General features: G+C 39.9%; 5 pseudogenes; all 5 read right to left on the reverse strand.

The window, feature by feature from the left end:
• Positions 1-1571: 1571 nt before the first annotated feature.
• Positions 1572-3051, reverse strand: LOC123393681 (annotated as a pseudogene).
• Positions 3052-3198: 147 nt separating this feature from the next.
• Positions 3199-3885, reverse strand: LOC123393682 (annotated as a pseudogene).
• Positions 3886-3952: 67 nt separating this feature from the next.
• LOC123393680 lies at positions 3953-5906 on the reverse strand (annotated as a pseudogene).
• Positions 5907-11921: 6015 nt separating this feature from the next.
• On the reverse strand, positions 11922-13379 carry LOC123393683 (annotated as a pseudogene).
• Positions 11922-15408, reverse strand: LOC123393686 (annotated as a pseudogene).
• Between the last annotated feature and the right edge of the window lie 322 nt (positions 15409-15730).

The following is a 15730-nucleotide window of genomic DNA, read 5'->3' on the forward strand; positions in this document are numbered from 1 at the left end:
CATACCCCCCTAACTTAAGGAGTACGGCGGCAAGGACTATGGATCCTGCGATAGGGGCTTCTACATGGGCTTTTGGTAATCACAGGTGGAGGCCATATAGGGGTATTTTAACTATGAATGCTATTATGCATGCTAGTCATAGTAGGGTGTTGGATCAAGAGTTTGGTAAGGGTTGTGCTCAGTATTGTATGATTAAGAGATTGAGGGTACCTAAGTTGTTTTGGAGTCATAGTAGGGCGATTAGGAGGGGTAAGGAGCCCACTAGAGTGTAAAATAAAAAGTATAGGCCAGCATTTAGTCGTTCTGTCTGGTTGCCTCATCGAGTGATGATGATTAGTGTTGGCATGAGAGTAGCTTCAAATAGAATGTAGAATATGATTAGTTCTGTGGCTGTAAATGTTATAATTAGGAACAGTTGTAATATTACTAGCATTGTGATGTAGAGTTTTTTGCGGGTTAGAGTTTCTTTTGACAGGTGGTGTTGGCTTGCTATGAGCATCAGGGGAAGAAGCCATGTTGTGAGCACTAGTAAGGGCGTTGATAAGGAGTCTGCGAAGAATAGTAATGAGAAGTTTAGGCTATTATCTGTGAGTTGATTTAGGTACGTTAGACTAATCAAACTAATTAATATGCTGTGAGCTGTTGTATTAATTCAAATTATATTGGATTTTGATAGTCATGTTAAGGGGATTAATATTATGGTTGGGATAATAATTTTTAGCATTGTAATAGATTTAGGTTCTGTACATAATCTGTTCCGTATGTGGAAGAAATTATTACTAGTAAGGATAAGCCTAATGCTGCTTCGCAGGCTGCAAATACAAGTAGGATAATAGGGGTTATACTGGCTAGTGTAAAGTGATTTGCCAGGATGGTAACTGTTATTATGACGAAGAGGGATAACATCATACCTTCTAGGCAGAGAAGAGAGGATATTAGGTGGGATCGGTAGATTAGTAGCCCTATAAAGGATAGAGTAAAGGCTAGAAAAATGTTAATATATACTACGGACATTTGATAATTGTAATATGAGTTACAATCTAATGAGTCGAAATCATTTGTTTTTGTTAAACTAATTATCATATTCGCTTCATTCTAGGCCTTCTTCAGTTCATTCGTAGGCTAGGCTTGCGGCTAGAAGGGAGATTAGGGCTAGTGCTATGGTGAGTGTAGTTTTTAGGTTAATTGATTGTGAGGCTCATGGTAGGGGCAGTAGTAGTGCAATTTCTAGGTCGAATAATAAGAATGTAATAGCTACCAGGAAAAATTTTATGGAAAATGGTAAGCGTGCTGATCCTAAGGGATCAAAACCACATTCATATGGGCTTGCTTTTTCTGTGTAGACATTTAGTTGAGGCAGTCAGAATGCGATTAGAATAAGTAGAGATGCTAGGGATACATTGATAAGTATAGTTAATATTATATTTATTATTTCTCTCTGGGTTAGACCAGAACTAGTTGATTGGAAGTCAACTGTACTTGTTGATACTAGAAAAATAGGATCCTCATCAATAGATAGATACATATAGGAATAGTCATACGACATCTACAAAGTGTCAATATCAGGCAGCGCTTCGAATCCAAAATGGTGATTAGATGTAAAATGGTAGCTTAGTTGTCGTAGGAAACATACGATAAGAAATGTAGATCCGATAATGACATGGAGGCCGTGGAATCCTGTGGCCATAAAAAAAATGTAGAGCCGTAGACTCCGTCTGAGATTGTGAATGGAGCTTCGTAGTATTCGGAGGCTTGCAGTAGGACAGTAAAATACAGGCCTAGGGAGATTGTGATAAATAGGGCTTGGAGTATGTGTTTGCGGTCCCCTTCTATGAGGCTGTGGTGGGCCCAAGTAATAGAGACTCCGGAGGCTAGGAGGACAGAGGTATTTAGTAATGGTACTTCTAAGGGGTTTAGGGGTGTAATACCTGTGGGTGGTCAGCACCCTCCAAGTTCGGGTGTTGGGGCTAGGCTTGAATGGTAAAAAGCCCAGAAGAAGCCTGCAAAGAAAAAGACTTCGGATGTGATGAAGAGGATTATTCCGTATCGTAAGCCTTTTTGGACAGTAGGGGGGGTATGGTGGCCTTGAAATGTTCCTTCTCGGACCACATCTCGTCACCATTGATATATGGTTAGTACATTAGCTGTAGTTCCTAGGGTTAGAAGAGACAATGAATTGTAGTGGAATCATATTGCTAGTCCTGATGTTGTAAGTAGGGCGGAAAGAGCTCCTGTCAGGGGTCATGGGCTTGGATTGACTATGTGATATGAGTGTGTTTGGTGGGTCATTAGGTGTTGTCATGTAAATATAGGCTTACTAGTAGGGTAAAGACGTAAGCTTGAATAAGGGCTACTGCAAATTCTAAGATAGTTAATAAGACAAGGATGGAAAAGGTAATTATTGCTGTAACAGTACTAATGTTTATTAGGGCTAGGGTGGCTCCTCCAATTAAGTGAATTAATAGGTGGCCCGCTGTGATGTTAGCTGTTAGTCGCACGGCCAGGGCTATGGGTTGAATAAATAGGCTGATAGTTTCGATGATGATGAGCATGGGGATTAGGGGTAGTGGGGTTCCTTGAGGTAGAAAGTGGGCTAAAGAGGCTTTTGTTTTGTGTCGAAATCCAGTAATTACTGTGCCTGCTCATAGGGGGATAGCTATTCCTAGGTTCAAGGACAGTTGTGTGGTAGGGGTAAATGAGTGAGGTAAGAGACCTAGCAGGTTAGTAGACCCAATAAATAGGATTAGGGATATTAGTATTAATGCTCAAGTTTGTCCTTTTTGGTTGTGAATGGACAGCATTTGTTTTGATGTTAATTGAACCAATCATTGTTGGATAGAAATGAGTCGGTTGTTAATCAGTCGGTTGGGTGAGGGGAATATAATACCTGGGAATATGGTGATGAGGATGACGATAGGCAATCCTATTATTGTAGGGGTAGTGAATGAGGAAAATAGATTTTCGTTCATTTCTTTTCTCAAGGTGTAGTAGATTTTGATGTAGCCACTAATTTTGGTTCAGGGTTTTCTGGAAAGTTGTATTTTGATAGTTTTAGTTGAAATATAAAAAATAGGGTTACAATTATTGATAAAATAGTGATAAATCATGTTGAAGTGTCTAATTGTGGCATATCACTGAGGAGAGATTTATGCTCTCAATCTTTAACTTAAAAGGTTAATGCTATTTAGCTTCTCGGTGAATTTATAGTATTGAGGCAGATCATTTTTCGAAGTATGATAAAGGTACTAGCTCAAGGACAATAGGTATGAAGCTGTGATTAGAGCCGCAGATTTCAGAGCATTGGCCGTAGTATAGTCCCGGTCGCATGGCTATAATAGTAGTTTGGTTAAGGCGTCCTGGGATAGCATCGGTTTTTAATCCTAGGGATGGGACGGCTCATGAGTGTAATACATCCTCGGAAGAAATTAGTATACGAATTGTTATTTCTATTGGGAGCACTACTCGATTATCCACTTCTAGAAGTCGTAGTTCTCCTGGTTTCAGTTCTTGAGTTGGGATTATGTAGGAGTCGAAGTTTAAGTCTTCGTAGTCTGTATATTCATAACTTCAGTATCATTGGTGACCCATAGTTTTTACGGTTAAAGAGGGGTTATTGATCTCGTCTATCATATAGAGAATTCGTAGCGAGGGTAGAGCGATTATGATCAAAATAATGGCTGGTAGGATGGTTCAGATCGTTTCAACTGCTTGGGCGTCTATAGTACTTGTATGCGTAAGCTTGGTAGTTAATATTACTGAAATAATGTAAAGTACAAGAGAACTAATTAGAAAAACAATTATTAGTGTATGATCGTGAAAGTGTAGAAGTTCCTCTATGATAGGAGAGGCTGCATCTTGGAGGCCTATTTGGAAAGGGTATGCCATAGAGATATAAAGGACTTTCACCTATAATTTGACTTTGACAAAGTCATGTAATTTTTACTAATACCTCCTATCGAGAAAGACATAGTGGTTATGATATTGGCTTGAAACCAGTCTTAGGGGGTTCGATTCCTTCCTTTCTTATTTTGATAGTACGTAGGTTGGTTCTTCGAATGTGTGGTATGGAGGGGGACACCCGTGCAATCATTCAATGTTAGTTGAGGTTAATTCAACTGTCAATACTTCTCGTTTGGATGCGAAAGCTTCTCAAATCATGAAGATCATTAGTATGACTGCTGTTAATGAGATGAATGAGCCCATGGAGGACACTGTATTTCATGTTGTATAAGCATCTGGATAATCAGAGTAGCGTCGAGGTATGCCTGATAGGCCCAGGAAATGTTGAGGAAAGAATGTTATGTTTACTCCTACAAATATGATCGTGAAATGAATTTTTGCTCATACATCATTTAGGGTGTAGCCTGTGAATAGTGGGAATCAGTGGACGAATCCACCTATAATTGCAAATACTGCCCCTATTGAAAGGACGTAGTGGAAATGTGCTACTACATAATACGTATCGTGAAGGACAATGTCTAGTGATGAGTTAGATAGTACAATGCCCGTTAGACCCCCCACTGTAAATAGAAAAATAAACCCTAAGGCTCATAGTATAGCAGGAGCTCATTTGATATTTCCTCCATGCAGAGTGGCTAGTCAGCTGAATACTTTTACTCCTGTGGGGATAGCGATGATTATAGTAGCTGAAGTGAAATATGCTCGTGTGTCGACGTCCAGGCCCACAGTAAATATATGGTGGGCTCATACGATAAATCCTAGGAAACCAATTGATATTATTGCCCATACTATTCCCATATAACCAAATGGTTCTTTTTTTCCTGAGTAGTAGTTACGACGTGTGAAATGATACCAAATCCTGGGAGAATCAGGATATAAACTTCTGGGTGCCCAAAGAATCAAAATAAGTGTTGGTACAGGATAGGGTCCCCCCCTCCGGCTGGGTCAAAGAAAGTAGTATTTAGATTACGGTCTGTAAGTAATATAGTAATGCCGGCTGCTAAAACTGGCAGGGACAGAAGAAGAAGTACGGCTGTAATTAAAACTGATCAAACAAATAGTGGAGTTTGGTATTGTGACATGGCAGGCGGTTTCATGTTGATAATAGTAGTAATAAAGTTGATTGACCCTAAGATAGATGAAACACCAGCTAAGTGTAGAGAAAAGATTACCAGGTCCACGGATGCTCCAGCATGTGCTAGATTTCCTGCTAAAGGGGGGTATACAGTTCATCCAGTCCCTGCACCTGCTTCTACCATAGAGGAAGCTAGTAGGAGAAGAAAAGAGGGCGGAAGAAGCCAGAAGCTTATGTTGTTTATCCGTGGGAATGCTATGTCAGGTGCGCCGATTATTAGAGGAATAAGCCAGTTCCCAAAGCCCCCAAGCATGATGGGTATTACTATGAAGAAAATTATTACAAATGCGTGAGCAGTTACGATTACATTATAAATCTGGTCGTCTCCTAGCAGAGTGCCAGGTTGACCTAGTTCAGCACGGATCAGTAGACTGAGAGCGGTCCCTACCATTCCGGCCCATGCACCAAATAAGAGGTAGAGGGTGCCGATGTCTTTGTGATTAGTGGAGAATAATCATCGATTAATGAACATAGGTAAAATGGCTGATAAAGGCATTAGACTGTAAATCTAAGAATAGGGGTTTAAGTCCCCTTTTTGCCAAAAAAAGCTCTGTGGTGAAATATCACGTTGAATTGCAAATTCAAAGAAGCAGCTTCAACCCTGCCGGGGCTTCTCCCGCCTTTTTCCTTCGCGGCGGGAGAAGTAGATTGAAGCCAGTTGATTAGGGTGTTTAGCTGTTAACTAAAGTTTCGTGGGATGGTAGCCCACCAATCTAGGAAGGGCTTAGCTTAATTAAAGTGATTGATTTGCGTTCAATAGATGTGAGATATATCCTTGCAGTCCTTATGATGGGAATCAGGAGTTAAGTGAGTGTCACTTACTTAGGGCTTTGAAGGTCCTTGGTCTTTTTAACCTAAACTCCTAGAATAGTGTTGGTATTATTGGGGTGAGTGGGAGAAGTATAGTTGATATCACAATTAATGGGGGTAATAGGGTTGTATATTTTGTGCTTTCAAATTGCCATTTTATTTTATGTTATTTGTTGAGGGGAATAAGGTTAGTGCTGTTGCGTATGTTAGTCGTATGTAAAAGTATAAGTTTAGTAGGGCTGTGATTGTTATGAATATTGCTGCAGTAATTATGTTGTTTTTTGTGAGTTCGTGGATGATTATTCATTTGGGTATGAAGCCTGAAAGTGGTGGTAAGCCTCCTAGTGATAGTATGATGATAAGGATTAGTGAGGTGATTAGTGGGAGTTTATTTCATGTAAGGGATAGTGATAGTGTAGTTGTAGATGAGCTGAATGTAAATAGTATGAATGTTCCTAGTGTTATTATAATGTAAATTGTGAGGTTTAGTAATATCAGGGTTGGGTTATATGTTGTTACGGCGATCATTCATCCTATGTGTGCGATTGATGAGTAGGCTAGAATTTTTCGTAGTTGTGTTTGGTTAAGGCCTCCCCATCCTCCAATTAAGACAGATATGAATGCTATAATTATTAATAAGTGTGTGTTTATGGAGGGGGCTATTTGGTATAGGACAGATAGGGGGGCAATTTTTTGCCAAGTTAGTAGGATTATTCCTGACATTAACGGGATTCCTTGGGTTACTTCTGGTACTCAGAAGTGGAAAGGCGATAATCCTAGTTTTATTGATAAGGCTACTGTTATTATGTTAGATACGATTGGGTTTAGGATGTTTAGGGCTGTTCATTGTCCTGTTAATAATAGGTTTATGATAATTCCTAGTATTAGGAGTATAGATGCAGTGGCTTGGGTGAGGAAATATTTTGTGGCTGCTTCAATTGCTCGTGGGCTGAATTTTTTTATTAGGATAGGAATAATGGCTAGTATGTTTATTTCAAATCCGATTCAAATTGTTAATCAGTGGGAACTTATTAGTACTATGATAGTCCCTGAGATAATAGTAAATATGATGATAATGGTGAGAATAGGGGGTTTAATTAGTACGGGAAGGGGATAAACCAACATTTTCGGGGTATGGGCCCGATAGCTTAATTAGCTGACCTTACTTTAGAATTTGGTGTAAATTTGGTAGCACGAAGATTTTTGAGTTCTTAGGATTAGGTTCGATTCCTTTAGTTCTAGAAATAAGAGGGTTTGAACCTCTATGATTTACTCTATCAAAGTAACTCTTTTGTCAGACATATTTCTTATGTTTGTGGGGGGATGCTCGCAGTTATAATGGGGAGGGCTATATGTCATATACATAAGGCTAATGTCAAGGGAAGAAAATTTTTTCATAGCAAGTGTATTAGTTGGTCATAGCGGAATCGGGGGTATGATGCTCGAATTCATAGGAAAGAAGTTGTTAATAAGAGGGGTTTTTTATAGTGAAATTAATGGAATATAATTCTGGAAGGTAGGGGGTGTGAAATGCGCCGAAGAATAGGATAGTTGTGAGGATATTTATTATGATGATGTTGGCGTATTCGGCTAGGAAGAATAGGGCGAATGGTCCTGCTGCATATTCGACGTTGAACCCTGAAACTAGTTCGGATTCTCCCTCAGTTAGGTCGAACGGGGCGCGGTTAGTTTTTCTGCTAAGGTTGAAATAAATCATATTATAGCTAAAGGTCATGCAGGGAAAATTAGTCATAGGTGTTCTTGTGTGATGATTAGAGTGGATAGGGTAAAGGAGCCATTTATTAGTAGGACTGATAATAGGATGATGGCTAATGTGACTTCGTAGGAGATTGTTTGGGCTACGGCCCGTAGGGCTCCGATTAGGGCGTATTTTGAGTTTGAGGCCCACCCGGATCATAGGATAGAGTAAACAGCTAGGCTTGATATTGCTAGTATAAATAGGATCCCTAAGTTCATATTGATAAGGGGATAGGGCATTGGTAGTGGGATTCATATTGTTAGGGCTAGTGTAAGGGCTAGGATAGGAGCTATGACGAACATGGTAATAGATGATGTTAGGGGTCGTAATGGCTCTTTTGTGAAAAGTTTTTACAGCATCTGCAATTGGTTGTAGGAGGCCGTAGGGTCCTACAATGTTTGGGCCTTTGCGAAGTTGTATGTATCCTAAGACTTTTCGTTCTACTAATGTCAGGAAAGCTACGGCGAGTAGGATTGGTACAATAAGTGAAATAATGTTAATTATAAGCATGATGTTAGGGAGAGGATTTGAACCTCTGGGAATAAAGGTTTAAGTTTTACGCAATTACTGGGCTCTGCCACCCTAACAAACCCTATTTCTAGGGTTATGGGGGGGGAGTGGACTGGTTAGATTGAGATTATATCATCTATTAGTCCTAAGGCTTTCCTGTAGAATAGGCCCTACTTCTCTTGTCCTTTCGTACTGGGAGAAGTAATTATAATAGATAGAAACCGACCTGGATTGCTCCGGTCTGAACTCAGATCACGTAGGACTTTAATCGTTGAACAAACGAACCATTAATAGCTGCTGCACCATTAGGATGTCCTGATCCAACATCGAGGTCGTAAACCCTATTGTTGATATGGACTCTCAAATAGGATTGCGCTGTTATCCCTAGGGTAACTTGTTCCGTTGATCAAATTATTGGATCAATTAATGATAGGACGCTTCGACTGGTTTGTCTCAGATTAAATCACTCGGAGGTTATTTTATTCTCCGAGGTCACCCCAACCTAAATTGCTAACCCAGAAATAAGATTATATTAGGCCTGGTTGGCATATTGATTGGTTATTGTGGGTTAGTTAATTGAAGCTCCATAGGGTCTTCTCGTCTTATTGGTATATTCCCGCCTCTTCACGGGAAGGTCAATTTCACTGATTGGAAGTAAGAGACAGTTAAACCCTCGTGTGGCCATTCATACAAGTCCCTATTTAGAGAACAAATGATTATGCTACCTTTGCACGGTCAGGATACCGCGGCCGTTAAACTAGTGTCACTGGGCAGGCAGTGCCTCCAATACTAGATATGCTGGAGGTGATGTTTTTGGTAAACAGGCGGGGTTTGAGTTTGCCGAGTTCCTTTTACTTCTTTTAATCTTTCCTTGTTGCATGCCTGTGTTGGACTAACAATTGGTTTGATAAGAATATTTATTAGTGGTTTATCTTTATCTTGTTGTTAACTATCAGTGGGTATTCGTTAACTGTTATAAGCTTATGCAAGGAGAAATGTTTCTTGTTACTCATACTAGCATTATTGCTTCTATTATAAAATAGATTAGCCCAGTAGTGTGTTAGGAGTTGTATATGATTATAGGGATTAAGGTGGCTGTATTGTTGAGCTTGAACGCTTTCTTAATTGGTGGCTGCTCTTAGGCCTACTATGGTTTTGTTTAATTTTACTCTCTAAGCAAGGTTGTATCCTTATTCTAAAAAGCTGTACCTTTTTAGACTATATTTTAAATTTACATTACAATTTGGGGGTTATTAGGTAAATTTAAAGTTGAACTGAGATTCTGTTCTGGGCAACCAGCTATCACCAGGCTCGTTAGGCTTTTCACCTCTACCTATGAATCTTCTCACTATTTTGCGACATAGATGAGTGTATCCCTGTGGATTGTTCGTAGGTAGCTCGTCTGGTTTCGGGGGATTTAGCTTAAGATCTCTTTGCTGAATTATTCTAGCTAGCTCATTATGCAAAAGGTATAAGGTGTAATCTTTGCTGTTTATTACTTTGAATTTTTCTTTCATCGTTCCCTTGCGGTACTTTCTCTATAGCTCCAAGTAGAATTTCTATCTCCTATACTGTAATAATGTGATTAAATGTTTTGATTTATGTGACTGTGATAATTGAGTTAGTGATAAGTTGGGCTAGTATTGGTTCAAAGTGGTCATTAATATATGAAATCTTCTGGGTGTAAGCCAGATGCTTTAGTTAAGCTACACTTTGATTTACCCAAGCACACTTTCCAGTATGCTTACCTTGTTACGACTTGTCTCCTCTTGCTTTAGGTTTACTTTTATTATGTAGTATTTGAGTGTGTTGCTTGAGGAGGGTGACGGGCGGTGTGTGCGTGCTTTATGGCCCTATTCAATTAAGCTCTCTATTCTTAATTTACTACTAAATCCACCTTTAGTTTTTAGTTTTCATAAAAACTTTCGTGAGTGTGTTCTTGGTTAGAAAATGTAGCCCATTTCTTCCCACTTCATAGGTTACACCTTGACCTAACTTTTTTATGTAATATTATTGTGCTTACTTTTCTTCCCTTTAAGGGTTTGCTGAAGATGGCGGTATATAGACTGATTAAGCTAGAAGTGGTGAGGTCTATCGGGGTTTATCGATTATAGAACAGGCTCCTCTAGAGGGATGTAAAGCACCGCCAAGTCCTTTGAGTTTTAAGCTATTGCTAGTAGTTCTCTGGCAGATAATTTTGTTGTGATAATTATTTATGTTTAGGGCTGAGCATAGTGGGGTATCTAATCCCAGTTTGGGTCTCAGCTATCGTGTTGATGGAAGTAATAAAGTCACTTTCGTGGTTTATCTTATATTAACAGTAGCTTTTTACAGCCTTGTCAAATTTTAACTTTAATATAATATAATCCTTAACACGTTTTACGCCGTTTGCCTATTGATTCGGGCTAATCGTATGACCGCGGTGGCTGGCACGAAATTTACCAGCTCTTTGTTAACATGGCTTAGTCAAACTTTCGTTTATGGCTTAATTTTTATCACTGCTGTATCCCGTGGGGGTGTGGTTGAGCAAGGCGTTATGAGCTACTAATTTAGTGTGCTTGATACCCGCTCCTTTTAATCAACATATAGATTTGGAGGGCATTCTCACTGGGGTGTAGAGACTTGCATGTGTAATTCTGTTAATAATCAATAGGAAGGCTAGGACCAAACCTTTGTGTTTATGGAGTCTTGTGACTCTTCTAGGCATTTTCAGTGCCTTGCTTTATTTAATAAGCTACATTAACGGGGAGAAGGTGGGAAAAGGGTATTTTAAGTTTTGTAATAAGTGTTAAGGGTTATAAATACATCTATAGATAGTCTTCTAGATAGGAATTCTTCAATGGGTCAATTGGTGTCAGTATTAGTGACTTCTAATATATGTTGCATGTGCTTAGTTCTGTTTTTGGGGTTTGGCAGAGCGATTATAAGTATTTGTATACTTTTGAAGTTACGGGGGGTAAGGGGGGTTTGACAAAGGTTAATTCTTATCTGTTGGATACGTGTGTACGTGTACGTGTGCGTACGTGTGCGTACGTGTGCGTACGTGTGCGTACGTGTGCGTACGTGTGCGTACGTGTGCGTACGTGTGCGTACGTGTGCGTACGTGTGCGTACGTGTGCGTACGTGTGCGTACGTGTGCGTACGTGTGCGTACGTGTGCGTACGTGTGCGTACGTGTGCGTACGTGTGCGTACGTGTGCGTACGTGTGCGTACGTGTGCGTACGTGTGCGTACGTGTGCGTACGTGTGCACGGGGGTGGATATATGTGTGTATGTCCTGTGACCATTGACTGAATAACACCCTGTAACTATGCGATGTGGATAAATGATGAAGGATAAGCCCAGCTACAAGTTATTTGACTGTTACGAGGCCATACTTGGCCATAGCTGAGTGATACCAAGTTCTCCCCCCCCAAAAAATAAAAATACCAAATGTATGACACCACAGTTATGTGTGATCATGGGCTGATTAGTCATTAGTCCATCGAGATGTCCCATTTGAGAGGTTAGTAGGATTGGGTTGAGGATTGATATGGCCCTGAAGTAAGAACCAGATGCCAGATATAGTTTCACGATAGAAACCCCCACATTTGATGGGCCCGGAGCGAGAAGAGGTGTACGTTCAGGCAAGGGTTGATGGTTTCTCGAGGCATGGTGATAAAGCTCGTGGTCTAAGTGAGGTGGATACATGTAAAATCAATCATAATATGTACATGCTTATATGCATGGGGCAAACCAGTAATGCACGAAGTACATGGGGGGGGAAAAAAAAGAAAAAGAAATACATACCGGGCAAGCACATTAGATATTATTAAATATATGAATAGAAAGTTATGGTGAGAAAATCAGGGAATAGTTTAGTTAGAATATCAGCTTTGGGTGCTGATGGCGGGGCTGATGCTTCTTCCTTGAGTCTTAGGGAGATAGGATTCTCCATTTTTGGTTTACAAGACCAAAGTAATTATTATACTACAAAGACTCTTCATTTTAACATGTTATTTTCGATAATGCTGATAATAGGTATAAGGACTAGGAGAATCATGAAGTAGAGGATTGAGGCTAGTTGGCCGATAATGATGAATGGGTGTTCTACTGGTTGGCCGCCGATTCAGGTTAGGGTAAGGAGGTCAGCTACTAGTAGTCAGAATAAGCATTGACTTAGTGGGCGGAATATTATGCTTCGTTGTTTTGAGGTATGGAGTAGGGGGATGATGGCTAGGATTAGAATGGAGAAGATTAGGGCTAGTACCCCTCCTAATTTGTTGGGGATGGATCGCAGAATGGCATACGCGAATAGGAAGTATCACTCGGGTTTAATGTGGGGAGGTGTGTTGAGGGGATTAGCGGGGATGTAGTTGTCTGGGTCTCCTAATAGGTCGGGTGAGAATAATACTAATAGTGTTAGTATTAGAATAAGGAGTAGGGCGCCTAGGATGTCTTTGATGGTGTAGTAAGGGTGAAATGGGATTTTGTCGGAGTCAGATGGAATTCCGGAGGGGTTATTAGATCCTGTTTCGTGGAGGAATAGTAGGTGGACTGCTGCTAGGGCTGAAATGATGAATGGTAGGATGAAGTGGAAAGCGAAGAATCGTGTTAGGGTAGCTTTATCTACTGAGAATCCGCCTCAGATTCATTCTACAAGATTAGTTCCGATATATGGGATAGCAGACAGTAAGTTGGTAATTACGGTTGCACCCCAAAATGATATTTGTCCTCATGGTAAAACGTAACCTATGAATGCAGTTGCTATGACTGCGAACAATAAGGTAATGCCGATGTTTCATGTTTCGGTGAATATATAAGATCCATAATATAAACCCCGCCCTACGTGCAGGAACAGGCAGATAAAGAATATGGAAGCTCCGTTTGCGTGTATGTATCGGATAATTCAGCCATAGTTGACGTCTCGACAGATGTGGGTGACTGATGAAAAGGCTGTGGCTGTGTCTGATGTATAGTGTATGGCTAAAAATAAACCTGTAAGAATCTGAATAATTAGGCAGATTCCGAGAAGGGAGCCGAAGTTTCATCATGCTGAAATGTTTGATGGGGCGGGTAGGTCAATGAATGAGTTGTTGATGATTTTGGTTAGTGGGTGGGTTTTACGAATGTTGGTCATTAATGTTCTTATAGTTGAAATACAACAGTGATTTTTCATGTCACTAGTCATGGTTAGATTCCATGTAGGAATAATGATGACATACATTGTATTTATTCTAAGTGTTATTTTTGTAGTTAGTTTTGTAGGGTTTTCTTCAAAACCCTCTCCTATCTACGGCGGGTTGGTTTTAATTATTAGTGGGGCTATTGGTTGTGGAATTGTGTTGTGTTTTGGAGGGTCTTTTTTAGGTTTAATAGTATTTTTAATTTATTTGGGGGGAATGTTAGTTGTTTTTGGATACACTACAGCTATAGCTACGGAGCAATATCCTGAGGTTTGGGTCTCTAATAAGGCTGTTTTAGGTGCCTTTATTGTTGGCTTGTTATCTGAATTATTGACTGCTTGTTATATTTTAAAAGGTGATGATGTTGAGGTTGAAGTTGTATTGAAGTTTAATGGGGCGGGTGATTGAGTTATTTATGATACAGGTGATTCAGGCTTTTTCAGTGAAGAAGCTATAGGAATTGCGGCTCTGTATAGTTATGGGACTTGACTTGTAATTGTTACGGGATGGTCTCTTTTTATTGGAGTCTTGGTGATTATGGAGGTTACTCGTGGAAATTAAGTGTTAGCAGGCTGAGGGTTAGTGTTAATATGAACGATATAAAGTATAGTTTGATTAGGCCTTTCTGGCTTGAGATGATTATTGATGATTTTATTTGGAAATGGGAGATGGATTTTGGTAGAATTTTTTCTAGTCAAATTATATCTAGAAGTGTTGATGCTGATTTTTGGCTTATTAGCAGATTTGTTTTGGGCATTAGGCGGTGAATAATGGTAGGGAAATAACCCAACATGTTTGAGAATTTGAATAGGTTGGTTGGATATTTGAATTTTAGGCTTTGCATTGTAAGGTTTAGTTCTAGTGCCAGGATGAAACCCAGAATAGTTACAGCAAGAGCCATTATTTTAAGATAATGAGGCATAGTTATCTGTGGGGTGGTAGTGGGTGTAAGGTTGTGGGAAATTAAGAATCCTGCGAAAATACTCCCAAATAGTAAGCGTTTAATAGAGTTGATTAGGAGTGGATTATTCTCGTTGATTGTAATAATAGGGTTGAAGCGGGGTTGTCCTAGTAGTGCAAAGAATATGATTCGAGTACTGTAGGCTGCTGTTATGGAAGTGGCAACGAGGGTTAGTAGAAGGGCTCAGGCGTTGGTACACGACGTGTTGGCGGTCTCAATGATTAAGTCTTTGGAATAAAATCCAGTTAAGAAGGGTATTCCTGTAAGTGCTAGGCTTCCGACAATTAGTGAGGTTGTGGTGAATGGTAATGCTTTAAATAACCCTCCTATTTTTCGGATGTCTTGTTCATCGTTTAGGCTGTGGATGATTGATCCGGAGCATATGAATAATATAGCCTTGAAGAATGCGTGGGTGCAGATATGGAGGAATGCTAGGTAGGGTTGGTTAATTCCGATGGTTACTATTATTAATCCAAGTTGGCTAGAGGTGGAAAAGGCAACGATTTTTTTGATGTCATTTTGTGTTAGAGCACAGATTGCTGTAAATAGGGTTGTAATTGCTCCTAGGCATAGTGTGATGGTTTGGATCGTTTTATTATACTCTATGAGGGGGTGGAATCGGATTAGTAGAAAAACCCCTGCTACAACTATCGTACTTGAGTGGAGTAGGGCTGATACAGGGGTTGGTCCTTCTATGGCTGAGGGCAGTCACGGGTGAAGACCGAATTGTGCGGATTTTCCGGTGCTGCTAGTAGTAAGCCTGCGAGGGGGATAGTTAGGTTTTCGTTGCTGGTTATGAAGATTTGTTGAAGGTCTCATGTATTTAGATTTATCAAGAATCAGGCTATGGCTAGGATAAGTCCTACGTCTCCAATGCGGTTATATAGGATGGCCTGTAGTGCTGCTGTGTTGGCGTCTGTTCGTCCGTATCATCATCCGATAAGTAGGAATGATATAATTCCTACTCCTTCTCAGCCGATAAATAGTTGGAATATGTTGTTGGCAGTGACCAGAATTATTATAGTAATGAGAAATAGAAGTAAGTACTTGAAAAATCGATTGATGTTGGGGTCTGAGTGTATGTACCATATAGAGAATTCTATGATTGATCATGTGACGAATAGTGCTACTGGTATGAAGATTATTGAGAAGTAGTCGAGTTTAAAGCTGAGTGACAATTTTATTGTTTGGATTGTAATTCAGTGTCAGTTTGAAATTATTGTGTCTTGTCCAAGGTGGAGAAATATCATTGTGGGAATTAAGCTGATCACGAAGGCGTATGAAGTAGCGGTTTTTACGTATTGAGGGTATGATTTGTTGGCGTATATAGTCGTGCTAGTTATTATGATGGGGAAAGTAAGTATTAGTAGTGTCACAAGTACAGAGGAAGTGAGTAAGTTAATTACTTTTATTTGGAGTTGCACCAATTTT

Source organism: Mustela putorius, unplaced genomic scaffold (assembly GCF_011764305.1).
Source record: "Mustela putorius furo isolate JIRA1106 unplaced genomic scaffold, ASM1176430v1.1 tig00000930_pilon_pilon_pilon:0A:0A:0A:0A, whole genome shotgun sequence".
Classification (NCBI taxonomy): domain Eukaryota; kingdom Metazoa; phylum Chordata; class Mammalia; order Carnivora; family Mustelidae; genus Mustela; species Mustela putorius.